Source organism: Drosophila ananassae (genome assembly GCF_017639315.1).
Source record: "Drosophila ananassae strain 14024-0371.13 chromosome 4 unlocalized genomic scaffold, ASM1763931v2 tig00000078, whole genome shotgun sequence".
Classification (NCBI taxonomy): domain Eukaryota; kingdom Metazoa; phylum Arthropoda; class Insecta; order Diptera; family Drosophilidae; genus Drosophila; species Drosophila ananassae.
Window position 1 is genome coordinate 170,747 of NW_025319044.1, and position 15,259 is coordinate 186,005.

Here is a 15,259-nt window from a genome sequence, read left to right on the forward strand (position 1 = left end):
GTAGCGATCTGCACGGTAATAGTAGTAACTGAATTAAGAGGGTTAAAAGTCAAATTTGCGTTGATTCCCACAGCCATTAGCACAATCATTGTTTCACCTATCACTCTTGAAATTGACAATAAAATTGCACTTAAAATTGTAGGCATTGCATAAGGTATTGTTATATGCCATATAGTTTCCGCTGGAGTTGCACCAAGTGCCATGAAGCCATAACGCAAGCTTTTTGGAACAGATCTTATGGCATCTTCGAGTAAAGAAATAATAAAAGGAAGAATCATTATCCCAATCGATAAACCGGCAACTAAGGCACTTTCTGAGTGTATACTTAAACCAAAAAAATTTGCTACCTGCTTTATAAAGAAAGACAAAAACACAACCGCGAAATATCCATATACAACCGTAGGAATAGCAGACAAAACTTGCAAAGTTGTATTAACAATATAACGCACTTTCTCACTCGCATATTCACTAATATATATTGCAGAAAATAAACCAAGCGGAACGACAACTAACATTGCTATAATAGTTATAAGTAATGTACCAACTAAAAGCGGCGCTATACCAAAACATCCTATCTTCTCTTCATTGATAGTGACTACATTGTGGCCCCATTTCAAGCAAAACAAGAATTCTGAAATAGCTACTTTATTAAAAAAACTAATGAATTGAATAAAAATAGACAGCATTATAAATAAAGTGATAAAAAATGATATGGCCAAAGCCACAAATAACGAAAGTTTTATTATCTTATTTCTTTTATTTTTAAAGATAAAAGCAAGCATGAAAAAAAGTAACGCTATAGAAATAAAAGTTACAAAACAATTATTATAGAATACTAACAACCAAGTTAGCATCCATACACAACTAAGATATAGATAAGATTTAACCTTATTTACTTCTTGAAACCTACTAAAACAAAATAAAAGGATTAGTAAGACAGGTATGACTATCACCGAATTCATTCTTCCATGCATCAAATTTTATTCTACGAAAATGTCATACAAGTTCACCATTATTTGACAATAAAGTAAAACAATTTAAAATAAATAATTATATTATATAAAAACAATGAAGAGAACATTTCAACCAAAAAATTTGATAAGAAAGCGCAGACACGGATTTCGTTCACGTATGGCAACAAGAGCTGGAAGAAAAATCCTTAATAGGCGCCGTTCATTAGGGTGTAACAAATTATGCGCATAGTAAGTATAAAAAAAAAGATTTTTCTTCTGCTTTCAAAAATAAGTTAGCACTCAACAGTCTTTTTTATCGTGGGCTTTATATATCACTGTACGCTATAAAAGAAAGAGAACCTGAAAAGTACATTCATACTATTAGAGTAGGTCTGGCTATCAGTAAAAAAACCGGAAAAGCAGCAAAAAGAAATAAAATAAAAAGGCAACTACGAATGCTTGCTAAAATTAGCATTTTAAATATAAGTAATATAGGGCACTACTACATAATACTAACTCATAGAAACATTATGCAAGCAAGTTATAAAAACTTACAAAAAGATCTAACTATTTGCTTAAAAAAGATAAAATAAAAAAAATCTCAATTAAGGTATTTACAACTATATTTTTTATGATAATATAGGTAAAATTTTTAAAAATAGTTAATGGGTGTGGTGAATGGTAGAGCATATAAAAGAGGTAAATAACACAGGCTTTGGTCAGATGTATCAATTCTTATTTCTTCCTAAAGGAACAGGAACAGATTGGAGGTCAGCATTTCGCCAACAAGAAGAATTATTTAAAAAAGTGGGAAGTAATGTAATATTACCAGAAATCAGTAATTCTCCTTCAAAAGGGAATCAATTAGGGGAAGTAGGAACAATGCTAAATAATGTAGAAAATGACCAAGAACATATAAGAAAAAAAAGATATCGTGGTTAAAGTAAAAACTTAAAGAATAGTAACAAAACAAGAAAGTTAAAATATAGTATCCGTTCAGCGGAGTGGCAGAATAAGGTAGACAAGGTGATCTAAAAAGATAATCATAGAGCAAAAGTGAAATAATATGGTAAACCTTTTAGAACTTTGCAAAAATTTACAGCAAAAAATAGAAAGGTTAGAAGCAAAAATAGAAAGATTGGAAAAAGAGAATGAAAGTTTAAAAGCAGAAAATAAGGCTTTAAAGATAGAAAATGCTGAGTTAAGAGAAAGACTCGGTTTAAGCTCAAAAAATTCATCAATACCAAGTTCCAAAGAGTTGTATAAAATAAAAAAGAATAAGCCGAAAAGCGAAAGGAATATTGGCGGTCAGGTTGGTCATAAAGGAAGTTTTCGCGCCAACATGGATGCAGATAAAGTAGTAAAGATAGAGTTGCCTAATACTTGCGAATGCGGAGGAGAAATTGCAATATGTGAAAAACCATATATTCATCAGAAAGTTGATCTTCCAGAAATCAAGCCTTATGTAGTGGAATATCAGTTAGAACATGGCCGTTGTCGGAGATGCGGAAAGAGAAGAAGTAGCAAGTTACCGGAAGGTGTTACGCCAGATACATTTGGTCCAAGGGTTAAGTCAATAATTGCAGCGTTCAGCGGATTCTACAAAAATTCAAAACGCGAAATAGCGAGTGTCGTAAATGATATCTTCAATTTGAACATAAGCGTCGGTAGCATATCAAATAGTGAACATAGAGTTGCTTCAAAATGCAAAAAAATGTATGAGCAGATCGAACAAGAGATAAGTAGGAGTAAAGTTCTACATATTGATGAAACGAGCCATTATAACAAAGGTAAACTCGCTTGGTGTTGGATGTTTGCAAGCAATACGGCAAGTTTTGTAAAATTTACAGAGTCAAGAGGAATGAAAGTTTTACAAAATAGTAAATTCTGCAATCGCAATAGCTTGGTAATAACTGACAGGTATGCAGCATACAATTATTTTGCCGATAAAAACAGGCAAATCTGTTGGGCACATTTATCAAGAGATTTTGAAAGATTAGCACATAGTTGGAATATTGAAGTTAAAGTTCTGGGTTGTTACTTGAGAAACGTGGCCACTGAATTATTTGCACTAAAAAAAGCTTTACTAAAAAGTGAGATAGATGTTTTGAGGTTTGTCAGACGTGCCAGAAAATTAAGAAAACGTACAAAGTATTACTTGAAGGAGATATCTCGTTTACCTGAAGCAATTGGAGCCTCTCGAGTTGCAAAAAATGTTCTGAGATCTGAAAGAATGATGTGGAAATTTTTAGATGACCCAGAAAATATTCCGCTGACAAATAACCACGCTGAACGGCAAATTCGGCATTATGTCGTTTATCGCAAAAACTCATATTTTACACAATCAAAGCGGGGAAATACATTCCTTGAGCGGATAATTTCATTATACTTAACTTGGAAACAAAGGGGTCTCAATCCTTTCCAAAATCTCCTATCTATTGTTTCTTAAACCACTCTCCTGAACGGATACAAAATATAAGTATACCTACTGTCTAATTAACAAAGAAATTTTTATAAACTTGGCGGCGACCTACTCTCCCTTTTCAAGTACCATCAGCGCTAAAAAGTTTCACTTCCGAGTTCGAGATGAGATCGGGTGGTTCATTTTTGCTATAGCCACCAAGTCAATAAAAATTTCTAACTTAACAATTTTAACTTAATATTTAACACTGCATACACACATATAGAAAGCAAATAAATCAATCAGGCTATTAGTACTAGTTAGCTTCACATGTTACCATGCTTCCACACCTAGCCTATCAACGTGGTAGTCTTCCACGGCCTTAATTGGGAAATCTTTTTGAAGAGGGTTTCTTGCTTATATGCTTTCAGCAATTATCCCATCTATACATAGCCACCCAGCGATGCTATTGGCATAACAGCTGGTACACCAGAGGTATATCCATCTCGGTCCTCTCGTACTAGAGTCAGACCTTCTCAAATTTCCTTCACCCACGGCAGATAGAAACCGAACTGTCTCACGACGTTCTAAACCCAACTCACGTATCACTTTAATCGGCGAACAGCCGAACCCTTGGGACCTTCTTCAGCCCCAGGATGTGATGAGTCGACATCGAGGTGCCAAACGGTGTCGTCGCTATGAACGCTCGAACACCATCAGCCTGTTATCCCCGGCGTACCTTTTATCCGTTGAGCGATGACCCTTCCATACAGAATCACCGGATCACTATGACCGACTTTCGTCTCTGCTTGGCTTGTCAGCCTCGCAGTCAGGCAAGCTTATGCCATTATACTATCAAGCTGATTTCCGACCAGCTCTAGCTTACCTTCGCACGCCTCCGTTACTTTTTAGGAGGCGACCGCCCCAGTCAAACTACCCACCATACAATGTCCTAGTTCCAGATAATGAAACATAGTTAGATATCAAAAGTGTAAAGGGTGGTATCTCAAGGTTGACTCCATTATAGCTAGCGCCATAACTTCAAAGTCTCCCACCTATCCTGCACATCACACTTTTAATAGCAATGTAAAGCTATAGTAAAGGTGCACGGGGTCTCTTCGTCTAACCGCGGGTACCCCGCATCTGCACGGGGAATTCAATTTCGCTGAAGTGATGTTGGAGACAGTGGAGAAATCGTTACGCCATTCGTGCGGGTCGGAACTTACCCGACAAGGAATTTCGCTACCTTAGGACCGTCAGTGTTACGGCCGCCGTTTACTGGGGCTTCAATTCGGAGCTTGCACCCTTCCTATTAACCTTCCAGCACCGGGCAGGCGTCAGACCCTATACTTCCACTTACGTGTTTGCAGAGTCCTGTGTTTTTAGTAAACAGTCGCTACTCCCTATTTTGTGCCACCTACTCATAGTTGCCTAAAAGCAGGTTACCCTTCTTCCGAAGTTACAGGTATAATTTGCCGAGTTCCTTCAACATCATTCTTTCAACACCTTAGTATACTCTACTCATCCACCAGTGTCGGTTTGCGGTACGGCCTCATAAATATAAGTGCTATTTCCTGGAGCTTCTTTTAAGCATAGATCAATCCAATAAGATCTATACAAATACGAAACCCGTCACACTTAAGAGGTTTAGGAATATTAACCTAATTGCCATCGACTACTCCTTTACGGACTCGCCTTAGGAACCGACTAACCCTACGCAGATTAACTTAACGTAGGAACCCTTAGATTTTTGGTGAGAGTGTTTTTCACACTCTTTTACGCTACTTATGTCAGCATTCTCACTTCCGATATCTCCAGCAGTTTTCACAAACCACCTTCACAGACTTACGGAACGCTCCGCTACCGCGCCTATTGATCGAAATCAATAAGCACTCACATCTTCGGTATACAGCTTTAGCCCCGGTACATTTTCGGCGCAGAAAAACTTATTTAGACAAGTGAGCTGTTACGCTTTCTTTAAAGGATGGCTGCTTCCAAGCCAACCTCCTAGCTGTAATGGTTTTTCTACTTCCTTCCCCACTTAGCTGTAATTTTGGGACCTTAGATAGTGATCTGGGTTGTTTCCCTCTTCACCACGGACTTAGCACCCGTAGTGTGCCTGCTGTATAATTAATTGTTGGTATTCGGAGTTTAGTTAGATTTGGTAAGACGGTGAATCCCCCTAGTCTATCCAGTGCTCTACCCCCAACAACATACATACAACGCTCTACCTAAATAGATTTCGCGGAGAACCAGCTATTTCCAAGTTTGATTGGCCTTTCACCCCTAATCACAACTCATCCAATAATGTTGCAACATTAACTGGTTCGATCCTCCAGTGTGTTTTACCACACCTTCAATCTGGTCATGACTAGATCACTTGGTTTCGGGTCTAATCCATAAAACTAAAACGCCCTATTCAGACTTGCTTTCGCTACGCCTACACCTAACGGCTTAAGCTTGCTTCATAGATTAACTCGCTGACCCATTATGCAAAAGGTACGCTGTCACTCTAAATATCAATAAATTGATATAGAGCTCCAACTGTTTGTAAGCACTTGATTTCAGATTCTATTTCACTCCCCTCCCGGGGTTCTTTTCACCTTTCCCTCACGGTACTTGTTCACTATCGGTCGTTAAGGAGTATTTAGGCTTGGAGGATGGTCCCCCCATATTCAAACAGGATTTCACGTGCCCCGCTCTACTCAAGGATTTAAAAACTTTCTACTTATACAGGACTATCACCTTCTATGGTTACTATTTCCAGAGTATTCTAATTCTTATTCTTAAATCACTAGCCTTTTCCGCTTTCGCTCGTCACTACTAACAGAATCTCGGTTGATTTCTTTTCCTTTGGCTACTTAGATATTTCAGTTCACCAAGTTTGCTTTACATACTTAGTACGTAATAACTAGCTAAACTAGTTGGGTTTCCCCATTCGGAAATCTGCGGATCAAAATTTGTTGACAATTCCCCACAGCTTATCGCAGCCTGCCACGTCCTTCATCGCCTCTTAACGCCAAGGCATCCATCAAGTGCTCTTAATAATTTATTTATCCGACTATATGCAGAATATGCAGAGTTAAATATTATTAAAATTGAATTGAGATTAAATTAATCTCTACCATAAAACTTGTCAAACATCTAAAAACTAAATTAATCTTTTATATGTTATAACCTAATAAATAATATGTCAACGCCTTTTTGCACAAAACATTTACTTATATTATCAACAACAATATACTAGCAATCCTAAACAGTATAATCTGAGAAATATGTGGTAAACTTATATATACAGTAAAAATTAATAAAAAAGATATTTTGTAAGATAAAATGTGTTAAAATCAATTGCCTAAAAATGATAATAAACATTCGGAGTATTTCTAACGTATGAAAAGTAATCTCTCTTTTATAAAAAACGTTGCTTTAAATTGTATGTCTAAGCTCATTGGCGTATTAAATATTAAGAAAGTAAAACACTTCATTGTGAATAAATATAATACTCTTCATAAAGAAATGACAGTGCTTCTTAAAAAATCTAAGAACCTGTTAAACACCAACATTGAAATCGGTTTATATCACTTTTATAAAGGTAGCATATCAGATGCAAAGTTACGATTTTGGTTAATTAGCATATTTTACCCCCATTTACCTATAGTCTGGTATAACATCGGAAGGTGTCATTTTGCGGTAGGGAATACTAACAAAGCTTATAATTATTTAACAAGGGCACTAAAATTAGATAATGACCACGAAGAGGCGTCTTACTATATAAAAAAAATGACAAACTCAGCGCCTATTACAGAATTGCCAAAAAACCTCATAAGACAATATTTTGATTACACAGGTGAATATTTTGTTGAGCATTGGTTGATTGCCAAACAATATAGAGGGCATGAACTTGTACACATGATAATTACAAAAATCTTCAACAACTCCACTTCTGAGCTCAATATACTCGACCTTGGTTGTGGAACTGGAATATGTGGTCATTTCTTGAAAATAAATAGTATTGGAAACCATATAACAGGAATTGACATTTCAAGTAGAATGCTAAATATCGCAAGAGGATGCTTTATAAAAGGTAAGCCTGTTTACAATGAATTAATACATATGGAAATGAAAGAGTTTCTTAAACAAGAGAAAAACCAGCAGTATGATGTAATTATCTTTGCTGAAGTGCTACATTATCTACATGACTTTCAAGAAGAATTGGAATTAGCAAAAAGATCTACGAGCAAAAAAGGGGTTATTGTATGTTTAATAAGAAGAAAGGAAGGTGAAGGTATTGACTTTGTAAATAAAGGAGACTATTTTCGTCACTCAGAAAGTTATGTTCAACATGTTGCAAAAGAAATAAATATGCAAATAAGTTATATGAGTTACTGTAAAATATATGGCAGTCAGGTTGACGGTATCTTGTTTGCATTACAGCATCAACAAGAAAATCCGAAAAACCTAACTTAAAAATCGCTCAAAATGACTTTTAAGTATCTATATATAATAAAAGAATAAAAGGAACTTTATGAATAACATTACCATTAATTACGCAAAGGACAGCAAATTAACCGACTTTGGAAAAGCAGTTCTATCAGACAGGTATTTAATAGAAAATGAAAGTTATCAAGACCTCTTTGCACGTATTGCTAATTACTATTCTGATAATAAAGAACATGCGCAGCGTCTTTATGACTACATGAGCAACTTGTGGTTCATGCCTTCAACACCAATACTCAGCAATGGTGGCACTAAGAGAGGGTTACCTATCTCTTGCTTTCTTAATGAAACCGAAGACAGCTTGCAGGGAATAGTTGATCTATGGAATGAAAATGTTTGGCTTGCTGCACGTGGAGGAGGCATAGGTAGTTATTGGGGAAATTTACGCTCAATAGGCGAAAGCGTAAAGGGTAGCGGCAAAACATCAGGAATTGTTCCATTTATTGTAGTGCAAAATGCTCTAACGCTTGCAATTAGTCAGGGATCCCTAAGGCGAGGAAGTTCAGCAGTCTACCTTCCTGTATCTCATCCGGAGATAGAAGAGTTTCTAGATTTACGCAAGCCAACAGGCGGTGACCCAAATCGCAAAGCGTTAAATATACATCATGCTGTAATAGTAACAGATAAATTTATGCAGGCTGTTGAGAATGATCAAGAATGGAATTTAATAAGCCCTCACAACAATAAGGTTATTTCAACTGTAAAAGCGCGGGATATATGGATCAAAATATTAACAGCAAGAGTTGAAACTGGAGAACCTTACATTATTTTCCTTGATGCAACAAATAACAATAAGCCAGAATCTTACAAAAAGCTCAACTTAGACATCAAGATGTCAAATCTATGCAGTGAAATAACTTTAACCACAGGTTATGATCACCTGAATAAGTCACGCACTGCTGTGTGTTGTCTATCATCCGTAAACCTTGAGTACTACGAAGAATGGAAAGACAATAAACTCTTCATAGAAGATATAATGCGCTTTCTTGATAATGTATTGGAAGATTTCATAAATAAAGCACCGAATGAAATGCAGCGAGCAAAATATTCTGCAGCCAGAGAACGCAGTATTGGTCTTGGTGTGATGGGCTTTCATTCATTTTTACAAAGCAAAATGGTTCCTTTTGAATCAGTAACAGCACAACAATGGAATAAAAAAATATTTAAGTATTTACGCGAGCAAGCAGATATAGTTTCTAAAAAATTAGCAGAAGAAAAGGGAGCATGTTCTGATGCCAAAGAAGTTGATCTAATGGAAAGGTTTACACACAAACTCGCTATTGCTCCTACTGCTTCGATCTCCATTATTGCAGGTAATACCTCTCCTGGAATAGAACCATATGCAGCAAACGTATTCATACAAAAGACACTTACAGGTTCATTTGTAGTGCGAAATAAATTCTTGCAAAAACTATTAGCAGAAAAAAATCAAGACAATGATAAAATATGGTCTTCAATTTCAACAAACGAGGGTTCCGTTCAGCATTTAGATTTTCTTAGTGAGCATGAAAAATTGACATTTAAAACAGCGTACGAGCTTGACCAAAGATGGATTATAGAACATGCAAGTGATAGAACTTCGTATATTTGTCAATCTCAATCAGTAAATCTGTTCTTACCTGCCAACGTACATAAACGTTACTTGCACAAAATACACATGCTTGCTTGGAAAAAAGGATTGAAGAGCTTATATTACTGCAGATCACAATCAATGCAGAGAGCCGATAAGGTCTCGCATGACATATTCAAAAAAAGTGAAATATTGCAACAAAAAACAGATATTGACTACGATGAATGTCTGTCATGCCAATAGCGGCCTTACTCAAAAAAAGTAGAGAGAAAGTTAAGCAAATGGGTAAATAGACTTCTTGCATAACCATATAACGCACTTTTATTGGGAATAGAAACGAAAAAACTTTCTTGACAAACTCCGCCAGCCCTCTTATCATAAAATTGAAGCTATTTATTTATCTTCTCTGTACAGATTAAATGACAAAAAAACTCACGTATCTGGCGTCTCATGTTTAATTTTTTGCACTATGTGCACCTTATGTCTTTATCAAACTTCTACCTACATAAGCTGAAACGCGCTTATAAAGCGTTTAAAACATAAAAAAACGCCAACTTAAAAAATGGATAGTGAATAACTAGCTACCCTAGGGTTTCTTTTGCCTTTTTTTCTGTTTAGTAAATTTCTTAAACATTTATAGCTAAGGTTAGTTGCATTTAAAAGCAGCTGAGTCGCGGTTATTAAGCGTTTAGAATAAAAAAACGCCATACTTGAAAGTATAATGTAAGTAATTAGCCAACTACGGGGCTTCTTTTGCCTTTTTTTTATTTGGTAAATTTCTTAAACATTTATGGCTAAACGACAATCGTCATCCCGCTACTTGTTAGCGGGATCTATTGCCGAGATACCGCGAATGAATCGCGGTATGACGGTTCGCGGTGGCATGACGATAAAGTTTATACCTCGTCATCCCGCTGCTTGTTAGCGGGATCTCTTGTTAGCGGCTGAGATACCGCGAATGAATCGCGGTATGACGGTTCGCGGTGGTATGACGGTTCGTGGCAGCATGAAGATAATCCCGCTACTTGTTAGCGGCTGAGATACTGCGGCGGTATGACGTAGATTGCTGTCATTCCGCTACTAGTTAGCGCCGCAGCGGTATGGTGTAGGAAAATTAGCTATATAGCTAACTTGTACCACGCGTTAAAGCTTTTAAACAGGTCTTGGTTTACTTACTCCATTATTTTCTTTATTATCAGATATCATTTTAAATAATATGGAGGAGCAAATTGTCAGCAATTGCCATTATTGATTTTGGTTCACAGTTTACACAGCTTATCGCAAGACAAGTAAGAGGAATGGGTGTTTATTGTGAGATATTTCCAAGCAACATCAGTTTTGAAACAATATCAAAATTCAATGGGTTTATTCTCTCTGGAGGACCACAATCTGTAAATGATGATTGTTCTGAAACAAGTAGAGTAGTACATGAAATTATAAAACTTAATGAGGCAACAAGCGTTCCTATACTTGGAATATGCTATGGACAGCAACTCATTTGTCATTATTTTGGAGCAAAAGTAAAAGAGAGTTTCAAACAGGAGTTTGGTAGAACTAAAATCAAGATACTAAAAGAATCCCCCATTGTAAAGGATACCTGGGATGTTAATTCTGAAGTGGATGTATTAATGAACCATGCGGACAGTGTTGATACTATACCACAGGGATTTACTGTTATCGCATCAGGTGTGATAAATCAAACAATTGCAATGATTGTCAACGAACAGCGGAAGATTTACTGTACTCAGTTCCATCCTGAGGTTAAGCCCACAACAAATGGCAGTAAATTGCTCTCTAACTTCTTGGATATTGCAAATTGCAAAAGAGACTGGACAATGAAGTCGTTTATTGAGGAGCAAAAGGAAAAAATCAAAAATGTAGTAGGAGAGAAAAAAGTAATCGCTGCAGTAAGTGGTGGGGTTGATTCAAGCGTTGCAGCGGCTCTCACACATAAAGCTATAGGAAAACAATTGAACTGTATTTTTATCGATACTGGGTTGTTACGCAAGAACCAAACCATCGCTATGTTGAAAGAGATTCCGATAAATTACGTTGATAAATCAAATTTATTTTTGAGTAGGTTGAAGGGAATAACTGATCCAGAAGAAAAGCGAAAAATTATCGGTAACACTTTTATTGAAGTGTTTGAAGAAGAAGCAAAAAAAATAGGTGATGTGGATTTTTTGATGCAAGGTACCATCTACTCTGATGTAGTTGAGTCAGGGCATGCCTCAGACAACACTAGTACAATTAAGTCTCACCATAATGTTGGTGGGTTGCCAGAAAAGATGAATCTGAAGTTAGTGGAGCCTTTACGTTACCTCTTTAAAGATGAGGTAAGGCTACTTGGAAAAGAAATTGGGCTTTCAGACGAGATAATATTTCAACATCCATTTCCTGGACCCGGACTTGCAGTGAGGATTATAAGTGAAGTCGATAAAGAAAAGGTGCAAATATTGCAAGAAGTAGATGAAATATATATTAATACGATGAAAAATTACGATCTATATGATAAGATATGGCAAGCTTTTGCTGTATTATTACCAATAAAAACTGTAGGCGTTATGGGAGATGGTCGTACGTATGGATATGTTTGTGCTTTAAGGGCTGTAACATCATCTGATGGTATGACAGCCGATGCATTTCCATTTGAAGATAAGGATCAACACTTGCTAGTATTTTGGGATTTTTTACGTAATGTCGGCAGTATAATTGTTAATAATGTTCCCGGAGTAAATAGAGTTGTTTATGATATCACTTCTAAACCACCCGCAACTATTGAGTGTTGCTTCGAAGCTGTTAGCTTCGATCATTTGAATGGAATTATAATGAGGCAAAAAGTTATATTACCACAACTTTAAAGTTTAATTTTCAATCCGGTAAAAATATTTCTCATCAATACGAGAAACTACGAAAAAATTTAAACGATAATTTTCGTACCTATGACATTAATATTTCTAGCTTACCTGCTGCTAAAGAGCAAAATCTATCTATTGATGTTGAAATAGGAGAGGCAATGTAGATTAATGACTATCTCTCAATTAAAAAGAAAAGCTACAATTCAGTTTATATCGTATTTGTTATTATCTGTTGGATTAATAGGGTTATTAACATATGTTGTTATCTATAACGAAAAGATTTATAATAAAAACCAAATTGAGATTGATAAAATACGTTTTATTAATTTACAGATTACTGAGATTCAAAAAAAGGAAGTCATTCTAAATAAAAATCTAGATTTATGGAAAAAAATTTCCTCTTCAAATTTACATAGTAGCAGATACATTGCAAATTTAAATTTCGAGCTTAGCAAGTTATATAAAAAGTACTATATATTAGAACCTGAAATATCAATTTCTATACCCGAAGAAGTTGAGCTCCACAACAAAAGTGAACGCACAAAAGTAATAAAAAGTGAAGTGGCCCTAAATTTAAGCTCAATCAGCGATAAGCATATTTTTTTATTTTTACAGTCTATTCCAAATCTGCCTGGTTATGTTATGATCAAATCTCTTATTTTAAACAAGCAGAGAAATATTGATGCTGCAACTATGAATCAGATTTTGAATGGTAATATGATAGAGATAGTGAGAGCTAATATAGTCTTTGATTGGTATACTATATTAAGTAGATAAGATAATGAATATAAAGCTGTTTTTTATTTTTACGCTACTCATTTCCAATGTTAATGCATATTGCAGTTGTGAAGATATTATAGAAAGCATAGGAATTTGTAAGAAGTATTCTTGCCGACAATATATTGGCAATGAAGATTTTATTGAGCATAAAATATTAGGATTAAATAGTGGAAATTTATGCGTATATATAGAAAAACAAGGTAATGATGAAATGGTTTGTCATCATTCTCAGTATGGAATGATGATAGAAAAAAGATATTTTGAAAGTATTCTTAAAGTTGGCAATCAAGAAATCGACGATTTTATTGATATAGCAAATTTGCGTGCAAAAGAGTGTTTCTTTATCAACAATCAAAAACTAAGCTATACAGATCGGGACGATATAATAAGAGAAGCAGTGGAAAGTGACTTTGACGTTTTGTCACAATATAGTAACGTAAAAAGCATTTTTTTTGATGAAGAGCCAGTTAATAAAATGGTTCATGAAATGGAAAAGTTCAATTTATGGTCTTCAAAAGCTGCGAAAGAGGAGAATTTCAACTGTAAGGTAGTGAGTTTAGACTCAATTTTATATCTTTCTCCCGATACATGGAAAATATGGGTAAATGGAAAACTGTTTATAAATACTAAGGATTTAAAAGTGCACTCAGTCACTGAAAATTATGTAACTTTTGTATGGACCGTAGATCAAAAAGCAATAAAAAAGCATGCGAATGATTCTCAAAATGTATATTTTGGATATGGGAGTATTATGTTTACGCTTTATCCAAAACAAAAATTTAACTTGGATGGCTTATCTATTAAATAACTTAAATATATATGCGCTTGTAGCTCAGTTGGATAGAGCGTTGCCCTCCGGAGGCAAAGGCCGTGGGTTCGAATCCCTCCAAGCGCACTTTTAATTAAATTTGACAATAGTATTTTCACATAAGATAATAAAAGGATTTATTTAGAGCATAATTATGTCTGGTGGTACCATAAACAAAGTCATACTAGTTGGTAATTTAGGAAAAGATCCTGAAATTAGGACTACACAAAATGGAAAAGAAATGGCAAGTTTTTCAATAGCCACATCTGAAAGTTGGACTGATAAATTTTCTGGTACGCGCTCTGAAAAGACAGAATGGCATAATATCGTAATTTTTAGTGAAGGATTAGTAAAAATCGTCAAAGATTTTGCACGCAAAGGCAGTAAAGTTTATGTTGAAGGTTCTTTGAGAACTAGAAAATGGACTGACCAAAACGGTGGTGAAAGATACACAACAGAGGTGGTTCTATATAATTTTAATAGCGCTCTTACTCTCTTGGATTCACGAAATAGTGCGCCAAATTCTGATTACAAGCCAAGTGAATACAAACAAGGTGAAACAGAACAAAAAGATAAACACGAAAGTTTTGACAACGATATAAAAGATGAACTACTCGATGATGAAATACCATTTTAACAATTTAAATTGAAATCTACATTTTTATGGACTGCTTGTGTTACTCCTTTTAATTGCAATGGAGATAGCATAGATTATAGCAGTTTGCAGCGTTTACTGACAATGCAAGTTAAAGCTGAAAATGGCGTAGTGTTGCTGGGTAGCACAGGTGAGAGCCTATCGCTTACTGATTCTGAAAAGCGTACATTAGTTGAATTCGTATGTAAGCTAAAATTAAATACGAAAATTATAATTGGCGTACCAGGAGTGAATCTATATCAGACTCTTGAATGGCTTGATTTTTGCAAGGGTATGCCTATTCATGGCTATCTAATGACAACTCCCATTTATGCAAAGCCCGGAATTATGGGGCAGACTTTATGGTTTGAAAAGCTGCTTGAGAAAGCACATGTGCCGGCTATGTTTTACAATATTCCATCAAGAGCAGGAGTGAGTCTCTACGCTGAAACTATACGCAACTTATCCAGCGACGAAAAATTTTGGGCTATCAAAGATTCAAGTGGCACTGTTGATACTTTAGCTCAGTATAAGAAAGTTGCACCAAATATTGAGGTCTTTTGCGGAGATGATAATATGATATCCGATATGGCCGCTTATGGTGCGGCTGGCCTGGTTTCCGTTGCTTCCAATGTTTGGCCACGCATAGCGCATGAATATGTTAAGAAATGTCTGAACGACGAACTCTCTTCACTGTCATTCCAGCGCGTGACGCTGGAATCCAGAAGGAAACCTGTTCAAATGACAGAAAATGACAT

The 15,259-nt window shown here is 35.7% G+C and overlaps 1 non-coding gene and 1 pseudogene across 1 annotated transcript; one reads left to right on the top strand and one right to left on the bottom strand.

Moving 5' to 3' along the window:
- Positions 1–3,470: 3,470 nt before the first annotated feature.
- LOC123257990 lies at positions 3,471–3,577 on the bottom strand (annotated as a pseudogene).
- A 10,303-nt stretch (positions 3,578–13,880) lies between these two features.
- Trnar-ccg lies at positions 13,881–13,954 on the top strand. Its single transcript has one exon. It is a non-coding gene; the product is annotated as a tRNA-Arg (tRNA).
- Positions 13,955–15,259: the final 1,305 nt, after the last annotated feature.